The sequence below is a fragment of the Cebus imitator genome, unplaced genomic scaffold (assembly GCF_001604975.1).
Source record: "Cebus imitator isolate Cc_AM_T3 unplaced genomic scaffold, Cebus_imitator-1.0 Scaffold532, whole genome shotgun sequence".
Lineage (NCBI taxonomy): Eukaryota > Metazoa > Chordata > Mammalia > Primates > Cebidae > Cebus > Cebus imitator.
Genome location: NW_016107847.1, coordinates 332711 through 345758, shown reverse-complemented (window position 1 = coordinate 345758; position 13048 = coordinate 332711). Strand labels below are relative to the sequence as shown.

Here is a 13048-nt window from a genome sequence, read left to right as displayed (position 1 = left end):
GCAACCTCCGCCTCCTGGGTTCAGGCAATTCTCCTGCCTCAGCCTCCTGAGTAGCTGGGATTACAGGCACACGCCACCATGCCCAGCTAATTTTTTGTAGTTTTAGTAGAGACGAGGTTTCACCATGGTGACCAGGATGGTCTCGATCTCTTGACCTCGTGATCCACCCGCCTCGGCCTCCCAAAGTGCTGGGATTACAGGCTTGAGCCACCGCGCCCGGCCCAAGATTAATCTTCTTAATATATAATTGTCTCTTTACCTGGTGTTGGGCCAAGCTTGAGGTTAAGGGCACAGACCTCCAAGACTGATAGTTCTGCCCAAGATTTTTCATGACCCTTGCAAATTTGGGGGTCCCCAGGGCCATCCTCATTTCAGACCAGTTGGCTATAAATTTGAGAGTTCACACAGACTCTTTCAGATTTGATAATACACTAGAACAACTCATTGAACTCAGGAAAGTACTATACATATCATTACAGTTTTATTGTAGCAGAAGGATACAAATAAGAGCCAGCCACACGAAGAAACATGTAGGGAAGAATCCAGAGTAGGACAAATCTTCCAGGTCCTCAGGAATGTATTACCCTTCTGTTGTTGATATGTGACAATGCACATAGAATACTGACAATTTGGGAAGCTTATCTAAGCTTTGTTGTCCAAAGTTTTTATTGGGGCTTCATTACGTAGATATGATTGATTGAATCACCACCTACATGGTTGCCCAAAGACTCACGTTTTGATCACATGGTTAGTCTTTTTGTCTGGCCATCCCTCATTCTGAGTCACCTCATTAGCATACACTTATCAGGTGTGGTCTCAGGGGCCCATCATAAATAATATAGATATTCCTAACACTTGGGAAATTCCAGTGGTTTAGAGGTTGCTTCCTGGGAGCTGGGGCAAAGGGCAGACTTTTCTCTGGATAAAGGTAATGCTTCCCTACACACCCCTCCACCTCTGCTTCCAGAGGTAACTGGGTCCACCAATTTTAAAATACTTTCAGGATTCTGAAGTAAAAATCAGGTTGATTCTTTGTTCTCTGCACTGCTGACTTAGGATTTAGTTTTTGTGAGTTGGTTAAGTCATTAGCATTTATTCATCTAATTTCTAGCTTAACAAAAAACCTTTCTGAGTAGTGTTTGTAGGGTTTCTGAAAGGAGAAAAATTAGGTTTGTGTATTCAGTTGGCTGTCTTTACTCAGAAATTGCCCAGTCTTCTCCCAATTATTATTATTTTTTTTTTGAGGTAGGGTTTCACTCTGCCAGTTTGTTGCAGTCTTGACCTCCTGGGATCAAGTGATCCTCCTGCCTCAGCCTCCCTGGTAGCTGGGACTGCAGGTGCATACCACCGTGGCTGGCTAAGTTTTTGTATTTTTTTGTGGTGATGGGGTTTTATTATGTTTCCCAGACTCGTCTTGAACTCCTGGGCTTAATGAATCCCCCATCTCCATCTCCTGAAGTGCTGGGATTATAGGCATGAGCCACTGTTCCTGGCCCCAACTTATTTTTATTAGCAACTTTTTTGTAGGATACCTATTAACACCTGGTAAATGCTAAATTAGCAAATACTTCTGTATTGCTGAATTAATACAAGTAACTAATTCAGACTTCAGAATCTCTCAAGATGACCCTTCCCTCAGGGCTCATTTCCTTCCTACTTTACATATTGAGGTCACAAAAGTATAGATAGCTTCTAATAATTTGTTGACTGGGCATAAGAATGTGGGGCTAAAGAGGGATCTTTTATCTTCAATCCTGCCTATTTTTACAATGTTTCAACTAATATATATATTCCTTTTTAATTAAAAATAATTTTAGAACAAGAAAGAAAGTAAAAACATTGCATGAAATGATCCTTAAAATTTTTCCACTTCCAATCTATAATGCTAAGACTGTAAGTAGGGATAATGGAGAACTAAAAATGAAGAATTCTTTTTATATTTAATGGAGTAGGTAGGACAGAGCACAGAACTCTTTTAATCATTCTAATTCAAAAGTCAGGCTTGTATTCATTTTCTTTCTCTATTTTCCTTTTCTGGCTAGAAAGAGGTTTTAAGGTTACATTTTGTTAATGAAGTCTTTTCTTGGAAAAGAGGATGTTGATCCTCTCATAATGCTGGTTTCTTACTTCATTTTCTTGGTAAATAAGAGTGCATGTGTTGACTTTCCTGTACCATTCTAGGATACAACTGTAATTGAATTATTCTTTTTTGAAAATCTTTTTAGAATTCTTGCTCTCTGCAAGATTCATTCCAACCTCCATAACGCAGCATTCTCATCCCACTTATAACATGGCAGCAACTTACCTTGTAGCTTATTATGTTTCTGGGCCCCATCAAGTTTCCTGTTCACTTCAACACTCAGTTATTTGCTGAATCTTCCAGCTTCTTGGTGTTGAGGTATCTTTGTCTATGCAGTTTCCTCAGCCTAGAATTCCTTCACCTCCCTTCTATCTCTGCCTATTTAAATCATACCCTTTTTAAAAATTTTGTTTTGTTTATTTTTAACTTTTATTTTAAGTTCAGGGATACAAGTGCGGGTTTGTTATATAAGAAAACTTGTGTCATTGAGGTTTGTTGTACCGATTATTTCATCACCCCTATATTAGGCTTAGTATCCATTAGTTATTTTTCCTGATCCTCTCCCTTCTCTTACCCTCCACCTTCCAAAAGGCCCCAGTGTGTATTATTCTCCTTTATATATCTATGTGTTCACATCATTTAGCTCCCACTTACAAGTGAGAACATGTAGTGTTTGGTTTTCTGTTCATGTGTTAGCTTGCTAAGGATGATGACTTCCAGCTCCATACATGTCCCTGCAGAGGACATGATCTCATTCTTTTCTCTGGCTGCATAATATTCCATGATGTACATGTACCACATTTTCTTTATCCAGTCTACCATTGTTGGGCATTTAGCTTGATTCCATGTTTTTGCTATTGTGAATAGTGCTGCAATAAACATATTCATGTGTCTTTATAGTAGAATGAATTACATTCTTTTGGGTATGGGATTGCTGGGTCAAATAGTATTTCTATCATTAGGTCTTTGAGGAATTACCACACTGACTTCCACAATGGCTTAACTAATTTACCACCAATAGTATATAAGCATTCCTTTTTTTCAACTACCTTGCCAGCATCTGTTATTTTTTTGACTTTTTAGTAGCCATTCTGACCGTTGTTAAATGGTATCTCATTGTGGTTTTGATTTGCATTTCTCTAATGATCGGTGATGTTGAGCTTTTTTTCATGTGATTGTTGGCCACATGTATGCCTTCTTTTGAAAAGTATCTGTCATTGGCTGGCTGCGGTGGCTCATGCCTGTAATTCCAGCACTTTGGGAAGTTAAGGTGGGCCGATAGCTAGGAATTTGAGACCAGCCTGGGTAACATGGTGATACCCCATCTCTACAAAAAAACACAAAAAGTAGCCAGATGTGGTGGCATGTACCTATGGTCATAGCTACTTGGGAGGCTGAGGTGGGAAGATCACCTGAACCCAGGAGTAAGAGGTGCAGTGAGCCAAGATTGTGTCACTGCATTCCAGCCAAGATAACAGAGTGAGACCCTGTTTCAAAAAAAAAAAAAAAAAAAAAAAGAAAGAAAGAAAAATAGCTGTTTTTTTCCCACTTTTTTATGGGGTTGTTTTTCTCTTGTAAATTTTTTTAAGTTTCTTATAGATGCTGGATATTGGACCTTAGTTAGATGCATAGTTTGCATAGATTTTATCTGTAGGCTGTTGATAGTTTCTTTTGTTGTGCAGATGCTCTTTAGTTTCATTTGATCTCATTTGTCAATTTTTGCTTTTGTTGAAATTGCTTTTGGTGTCTTTGTCATGAAATCTTTGTTTGTGCCTATGTCCTGAATAGTATTGCCTAGATTGTCTCCAGTGTTTTTAGAGTTTTAGGTTTTACATTTAAGTCTTTAATTCATCATGAGTCAATTTTTGAATATTAGGAAGTGTTAGGAAGCGTCCATTTTCGATCTTCTGCATATGGCCAGCCAGTTATCCCAGCACCATTTACTGAGTAGGGAATCTCAGGCCCATTTTTATAAGCTCATCCGAAATGTTACCTTTTCTAGAAAGGGTTCCCACTTATCTTTCCTCCACTCAGGATTAATGATACTCCTGGGCCTTACTGGAGTTTTGTTTGTATTTGCCCTCCATATATTTGACTATAGCCTGCTGGTGCAGTAGGTATGAGTATGTGTGGGGGTTGGAGGAAGGGGAGACAGGAGAGAGAGACATGAGAGAGATTGTTTCTATAAAGTTATAATGTCCTTGAGGGTGAATATGATGAGTCATATATACATAGAATGACTTTGAATGCTCACTAGTGTTCACTGCATCCAGGTCCACATACTGATGACCATGGATAGCACTGCAGCTGCCTGCCTGAAGCAGCCAAATGAATCTCTGTGAGATAGGAACTGACTGCTATGGGGGAGGAAAGAAAGCACAGGGAGGCATAATGAGTATCTGAATCAGTTAGGGTATCCCTGTCACAGGAAGATCTGAGTAATTGGGGAGAGGGGTAGGAGGAAGGTTTGAAGGGAGAAGATGATTGATTAAGTGTGTTATGGTTGACAGAAGACTGTGCTCTAGGCAAAAGAGTTAGCGGGTATTTGAGGGAAGACCCAGGAGATGGTCTCTAAGTGATTAGTAGAATGTAATCACCCATCTGCCCTGCCAAGGGGCACAGCTGTACAAAAGGAGTTATTCAAGGGGGAAAAGAGAGAGAGAAACACCAATGATAACGCCGATAAGACCTTTTAAATTATGGAAATCTGTTTGGGCTCCCCTACTGACAGGTTGTTTCCCCCCGGGGCACCTGCAGTCCTTCTCCTCACTGATATCCACTTGTAGGCTGGCCTGTTATTGCAGGAGGATTAGAAAGTGAGATTAATTTGGAGCTACTGCAGTGATCTCACTAAACAGTGTTACTCTTTGTGAGTGCTGGAAGGCACTGGGGTTGGCAGGGAAAGAGAGCAAAGGAGAAGAAGGCATCAGGCAGCAATTATGGACATTTTCTTAGGCCCATCTTACAGAAGCCACTTTAACTTTTTCCCTAAGTACAAATTTAACTTAATACTTGGCAGCAATTCTTTGCCTCTTCTATTTAAGATCTTAAAGGCATTTAAAGTTTCCCAGCTCTGGACCCAACAAGAGGCCTGGGAGGTAGACAGGCAGCAAGGTTTAAAACTAAGTGATTAATTAGATCCTCATTCATCTTCCTAGGCAGTGGCATTTAATTAACCAATTTATTAAACTTGTTTTTGTGTTTTATCACAGAGCCCAGTTTTGGTATCCTGGAATCAGATACAGGGTACACCTCTCGAGTTTCTTTGTTTTTCCTTAATGCAATCAAATTATAAGAGCCAACCTTCGACAAAAATTGCAACAGGCCAGAGGGTTTTTTTCTTTCTATATTCAGTGTCTATATGAATAGGTTCTATGAAGAGTGGTTATAAGAATATAAGAGAAGAAATGTAGGAGGAGAAAAAGGAAACTTATGTAATGCTTAAGATAATTGTTCTACTTCTGTAGTAAGTGCTACATAGCAAGCACATCTGTTAATTTGACTAGTATTATTCTTTAATCACTGGCTTATGTTTTAAGGAATAAGCAAGGCACAGAAAGACTGAGAATAAGAATTTAGGCCTAGGATTGATAAGATGAAAAGACTGCCTCTCAAACTGTATTCATGATAATGCTCTTACATGGTAAAAGCAGATTCTTGATGAGGCAGAGCAGGAATCTATTTGGCTGAAGTTGGCTTTGTCAGCTGGTCATGTTAACACAGTACTACTGATTTATCCTGCTTTAGGATTGCCTGGTTTTTTGAGAGTATAGTCTTGATTCTTCTGAACCATGACTGGAAGTTCTCTGTCTGCTCAAACACTCTTTTCCACAGTGATCCTTGTTTTGGCAGCTGTCTCCTTTTTCTCAGCACACTCATCCCTGCTTGTTTGCAAAAGGTTTGCCATAACTGCACAATCCTGGAGCTTATACATTAGCTTCCAAATAGGGACTGCATAGCAGCCCTCTCTGAGCAAGAGATTTAGGCCACTAAGGGAGTATGAAGCTGGTGCTCTAGTGGCACCAGTGTCCTGCCAGCATGGTGCAGCTCCGACACTGGCCTTTGTATTGTTTGGCCACAAGAAGATAAACAGCGGGAGAGAGGAGGAGCCAGATGATTAATCCTGAAGGACCATTAGGGACAAAAGCATTTACAGTGAGTATAGTCGGCAAGATACCGGGCTTTTCTGTTCTTTATCTAAGAGAGAAAATTGTCAAAGAAAGGAGAGAGAAGTGGGAAGCTTTGATGATGATGTAGCTGAACTTTTGTCTCCTGATTTGGTCGAATCAACTTTTCTGATTTAAATATGTCTGTTTATTCAAGTCAAATGGATTCTGCTAACATCAGTCTCCAACCCAAACTTGTGGACACAAGATCACAGAAACAGTCCTTGTTAGTAAGCCATCCATGGAATGTTTCTATAGGATGATAGGGTAAGGTAGAAAAACCCTTTTATAATTTTTTTAAATGCCTTAAAATCATTACTGCTTTCAGCTATTGCACCTTAATTGTTGCCTCTTTTTTGAATTTGTGTAAAGGAAAGGATTTGATGGATGTTATTTTTAATAGCAGCTGAGATAAAAGTGGTATTATCGCTAATGCTGGAAAGGTGGCTGCAGACAAGCATTTGATGCAGGGGGAGGGAGATGAGAGGTCACTGAGTTCCAAAAAGCTGAACGATCACTCCTTTCACACCATTTTGGAGCCAGATTTGTAACTCGGTGGGTACCTGTGTGCACTTGGTCAAATTTTTTTATTTTCACCATCAGAAGTTGTAGTCTAAGCTTTTAAAAAAATGTCATTCTGACTAGAAAGTAATATTATTACAAGATGACTTATAAAAAAGAAATAAAAAAAGTCTTTAGAAATAAAGACTTGTGCTCAATTTTTGCTTTGCATTCAAATGGATTAATTAATTTAATAGGAAGGAAACTTGAATAGTCCTGATAAGGGCAGGAAGAATATTCACGAAGACTGTTACTATAGGTTTCTACATTGGAAGCATTTTTTTTTAATTATAATTTATATTTAAAATCAGATGTGATTTTGTTAAAATCAGAAATAAAGTATGACTAACCATGTATGCTACATTTAAATGCAAACTACTATAATTGAAAAATGTTTGTAGTAATTGCTTTTCATGAAAATGGGCAATTAATCCATTTTATGCTACTACCCAGGCTTGCTGTTCTTAATGACACACGTAGCATTCCTTTCCTAGTGGCAAAGGTGTATGTGAGGGAAACTAAATAGAAGTTGAAATGAAAATTGAGTAAAGCGCACTTTGCTTTATTTTTATGAGTTATGGAAATTCTCTTGTGTATAGTCTGATCAGTTAAATGTGGAAACATCATATCCAGGTTGAAGTTTTATAGTTACAGAAAAATTTTGCTTTGCTAGCCTGAATGTAAGATTTCTTTGTACTTTACTAATGTAGGATGCACAACCTCTCCTCTCCATGCTTTTATTTCATATTTTTATTTTTATTCTGGTTTGTCTTCTACATATATAACTATATCTGTTTTATCAGTCTTAGTGGCAAATTTCTAGAGGGGAGAATCTACCATGTTTGTTTCTCTGGGAAGAATTAACAACAGAAAATGTGTAAATAATGACTTACAAAATGCTTTTTTCATAATCATAATTTATTCCTTTTCATTAAGTAGGACACATTTGTCAATAATGCTTGTAAGCTTTGATAAAATGCAGAGCCATCATTTAGTAGCTCACAGCTCTCAGGATAGTCAGGAAGCTTCTAAGAGCTTTGAAATCTCTGGATAAATTATCCTAGGCAGTCACAGATTCTTAGGGCAAATGGGATCTTACTGACTATCTAGCTCAATTTATCATTTTACAGATGAAGAAACTGAGGCCAAGAAATGTGTGGAGTGTTTTGCCCCAAATCATATAAAACTGCAGTGTGCTTAGTGCACAGACTGATGGTATATATGGAAATGTTGCAGGTTGGGGCATAAATCGCATTGAGCTAATTCTTTGGTGTGCTTTTTAGTTTACAGTAGGATGTGTATTCCAAAGAAGGCCCTACCTTCATTTAGGAGTTTCAGAGAAAACACAGTTACTAAGCACTGTTTTTCAGTTGTGCAGGGTTTATGGACAGGGTTTTGCGGGTGAGTATGTATGTGTGAGTGTAGCTTAAACAGTTCATTGTATAATGGCCTGGCTCAGCGTTCAGTTTTCTAGTTTCAATGACTCTGGTTTTCTAGAAGAGGGAACCACTGTGACACCAGTATCTTCGTTTGTAACCAGTTCCATATTCTTGAACTAGAAATCTTATTAACCTTTATGTATCAGATTCCTTCTCTGGGATTGTGCTTCTAAACTTACCCCCAGAGTACAGTGAGTTTTGGGGAAATTGGAATCAGCATGTGTGAGGCTGTGGTATGGTTTATGAAGAAGTGGTATGGTAGCTCACTCTTCCTGGAGTTTTATCCCTGTCAGTGAAATTTTGTTATCTTCTAATTTTTTTAATAGCAAGGTTTACTATTATTGTTACTTTTAAAACTGAATACAAGTGTGGTTAAAAATGTGGTGTGTTTGCCTTATATTCATGGGAAAAGAAAAATGTATGGGGTATGGATTTCTGTCTTTTGCAGTCAGGCAGAGAAAGCTGTTGAAGCCTGAAGCCATTCTCTAAGACAGTTATCAAAGTGATAAACCTACTTTATGATATATATTTTGCTTTTTGCAAGTAAAATTTTTTTTAATTTATTTTACAAATTTTTAAAAATTTATCTGTAATTCTCATCATCATTTAACTCAAAAATTAGATGCCCAAGAAATTAGGCGAAGGGATTATGCTGCAGTATTGGAAAGATTCTGAAAAAATATGTCATAGGAGTAACTTAGGTCTTCAGGCTTTTGTCAACTCAACAAGCCTTCTTTATTTCCACTCCTCATTCTTGTATGAAAAGATACATGTTTCTAGCCAAATTGGAAGCATTTTTAAAAGTTTCCCCTCTATTTTGATATGTAAAAATAATTTTGCTTTTTTGCTCAATATTTGTTACTCTACAAATATGAGCTACTTTTTGACAATCACATTTAATTTCCAATCTTTTGGTCAGTCACCTTTCATCTTTGGGGGAATAATGGTAAAAACTACCTTGAATATGTAGAACCAGAAAAAAAATTACAAAAGAAAAAGAAATTCATTACCTTGAGTAGAAGAAGCTGCTCCTGAGACTAAAAATAGTGCTTATTCAGGCAAGGACTTCATGACTAAAACACCAAAAGCAATGGCAACAAAAGCCAAAACAGATCAATGGGATCTAATTAAACTTAAGAGTTTCTGCACAGCAAAAGAAACAATCATTAGAGTAAACCGGCAACCAACAGAATGGGAAAAAATTTATGCAATCTACCCATCAGACAAAGGGCTAATATCCAGAATCTACAAAGAACTAAAGCAGATTTACAAGAAAACAAACAAACAAACAAACCCATTCAAAAGTGGGCAAAGGATATGAACAGACACTTCTCCAAAGAAGACATATATGAGGCCAACAAACATATGAAAAGATGCTCATCATCACTGATCATTAGAGAAATGCAAATCAGGCCGGGCGCGGTGGCTCACGCCTGTAATCCCAGCACTTTGGGAGGCTGAGGCGGGTGGATCACGAGGTCAAGAGATGGAGACCATCCTGGTCAACACGGTGAAACCCCGTCTCTACTAAAGCTACAAAAAATTAGCTGGGCATGGTGGCGCGTGCCTGTAATCCCAGCTACTCAGGAGGCTGAGGCAGGAGAATTGCCTGAACCCGGGAGGCGGAGGTTGCAGTGAGCCGAGATCGCGCCATTGCACTCCAGCCTGGGTAACAAGAGCAAAACTCGGCCTCAAAAAAAAAAAAAAAAAAAAAGAGAAATGCAAATCAAAACCACATTGAGATACCACCTCACGCCAGTTAGAATGGCAATCATTAAAAAATCTGCAGACAACAGATGCTGGAGAGGTTGTGGAGAAAATGGAACACTTTTACATGGTTGGTGGGAGTGTAAATTAGTTCAACCGTTATGGAAGACAGTGTGGTGATTCCTCAAGAATGTAGAAATAGAAATTGCATTTGACCCAGCAATCCCATTACTGGGTATATACCCAAGGGATTATAAATCGTTCTATTATAAAGATACATGCACATGTATGTTCATTGCAGTGCTGTTTTCGATAGCAAAGACCTGGAACCAACCCAAATGCCCATCGATGATAGACTGAACAAAAAAATGTGGCACATATACACCATGGAATACTATACAGCCATAAAAAATGAAGAGTTCGTGTCCTTTGTAGAGACATGGATGAATCTAGAAACCATTATTCTCAGCAAACTGACACAAGAACAGAAAGCCAAACACTGCATGTTTTCACTCATAGGCAGGTGATGAACAATGAGAACACTTGGGCACAGGGAAGGGAACAACACTCACAGGGCTAGGTGGGGAAGGGGTGGGGAGGGGACCGACAGTGAGGGGGACAGGGAAGATGGGGAGAGATAACACCGGGAGAAATGCCTGATGTAGGTGATGGGGGGGTGGGGGTATGGGGGATGGAGACAGCAAACCACCATGGCAAGTACCTATGCAACAATCCTACAGGATGCAGGATGTGCACAAGATGTACCCCAGAGCCCAAATACAAAAAAAAAAAAGTTTTTGTAAAAGTCTAAAAAAAATAAAAATAGTGCTTATTTATTTTAAAGTACAAGAGGCTAAAAGTTGTTATTTTATACTAAATTGGTTCCAGAAAAAAGAGAAATTTAATAGCTGGATAATTAAACTAATATATCATAAAAAGCAACCTTATTTTATAATTAATTATACTTATGTTATTTTAACATATTTGTAATAGTTTATGTATTTCAGAGCAATTTGTTACCCTTAAAATTCCAGAAGCCTCTAAAAATTCCATATAACTATTAATATGTATTAATATAATTTAGATTGAGAGTTAATTAGATCTATTCAGTACAAGCCATGATTTATACTTTCTAGGAAAGTAGATTTGGGATTGTCACAGGTTATCATTTAACTAACACATTTCTTGAATTCAGTTCAGGGTTTTTTGTAATTAGAACATCTTCCCTCTGTTGTAGCTATCCCATGTATTGAATATGTTGATTTTATAGTCAAAATGATGTTTGGATACTTATAATAGAAAAGCCCAATATAATCCTGGCTTGAACAAGATAAAAGCTTGGATTTTCTCTCACATAAAAGAAGTCCAGGGCAGCAATCAGACCTGGTGCAGTAGCTTCTTGTTATCATGTGGGGTCGATATTTCTACCCCCATGCACCACCATCCTCTACCCATCATACTCAAAGGCCTTTCTGGGTCTGAGTTACCAGCTGCTAGCTATCAAGTTCACATTACAGGCTGGAAGAAGGGGAAGAAAGTAGAAGGTCATAAAGGTGGGCCCTTCCTAATTGAGTCAGCTCCCTGTAAGCCGCTCTCCCAGAATCTGAATGCAGCATTTCCACTTATATCTCATTGGCCAGAATATGGCTACACATAGCTGCAAAGGAGATAGGGAATGTAGTTTTTTGGGTTTTTTTTTGAGACGGAGTTTCACTCATGTTACCCAGGCTGGAGTGCAATGGCGCGATCTCGGCTCACTGCAACCTCCGCCTCCTGGGTTCAGGCAATTCTCCTGCCTCAGCCTCCTGAGCAGCTGGGATTACAGGCACGCGCCACCATGCCCAGCCGATTTTTTGTAGTTTTAGTAGAGACGGGGTTTCACCGTGTTGACCAGGATGGTCTCCATCTCTTGACCTCGTGATCCACCCGCCTCAGCCTCCCAAAGTGCTGGGATTACAGGCTTGAGCCACTGCGCCCGGCCGGGAATGTAGTTTTAAGTTCTGGTCAGGAACATGAATAGCTAACAACCAGGATTTTGTTACTAAGAAATGTGGGAAGAATAGATGAGAGTGGTGGGGGGAGAGTAGTCAATATCACAATGGTTTTGTGTTCATGTTATTTCCTGGCTCTGGGGACTACCATGCAGAAAATCAAAACACCTCCTTCTGTTTTTATTATGAGCTATGGTTTCTTAATTTAGAAATCTGGCTTAATTTAGAAATCCTGTTTCTTCTGTGAAGTATCATTTCTTTATTTGGCAATCTTGACTGACTCTTGCTTTCTTTTTTCCTTTTGCCTTTCAGTTGTTTTGGAAAGAAGTAAGGTTTAGACTTCTCCATGTTAACCATGAGCGTGACACTTTCCCCACTGAGGTCACAGGACCTGGATCCCATGGCTACTGATGCTTCACCCATGGCCATCAACATGACACCCACTGTGGAGCAGGGTGAGGGAGAAGAGGCAATGAAGGACATGGACTCTGACCAGCAGTATGAAAAGCCACCCCCACTACACACAGGGGCTGACTGGAAGATTGTCCTCCACTTACCTGAAATTGAGACCTGGCTCCGGATGACCTCAGAGAGGGTCCGAGACCTAACTTATTCAGTCCAGCAAGATTCAGACAGCAAGCATGTGGATGCTCATCTAGTTCAACTAAAGGTAAGGCAAGGTCTGTGATACTCTCAGGATAGAAGTTTTCAAAAGGCGGTGGCACCTACAGCCTGAGTTCTGTAATTTCCAATGAGGAATTGTTCAGGAAAAAAAGTACGGTAACAGATTTCAAACCATTATCTTTATAGGTAAACATGGAAAGAAATAATTCTTTTCTGATTTTACTTCATGTGCTGATTATCTAGAATACAAACCAGCCTTTGGTGATAGTACAGAGAAATGGGGAAAGGGAGGGGCATTTTGTGCATATCAAAATAAGTTATAAAGAATAAAAGTATTTAAAAACTCTTACAAAGGGTTTGATAAAAGATTCTCATAGGTAAAATATCAAACTCAGCTGTGATTGTTATGTGTCTATGACTATTATCTTCTGTTAAAGCCGATGCTGCCTTTGTGGAAAACAGTGAATGCTGGCAGAGTGG

General features: G+C 39.0%; 1 long non-coding RNA gene across 1 annotated transcript in view; it reads left to right on the top strand.

The window, feature by feature from the left end:
- Positions 1-12774, top strand: part of LOC108293328 — a 269698-nt gene extending 256924 nt beyond the window's left edge. Inside the window, exon 3 of the long non-coding RNA XR_001820643.2 lies at positions 12257-12774. This is a non-coding gene — a long non-coding RNA (uncharacterized LOC108293328). The remainder of the gene's footprint in view (positions 1-12256) is intronic.
- The last annotated feature ends 274 nt before the right edge of the window (positions 12775-13048 follow it).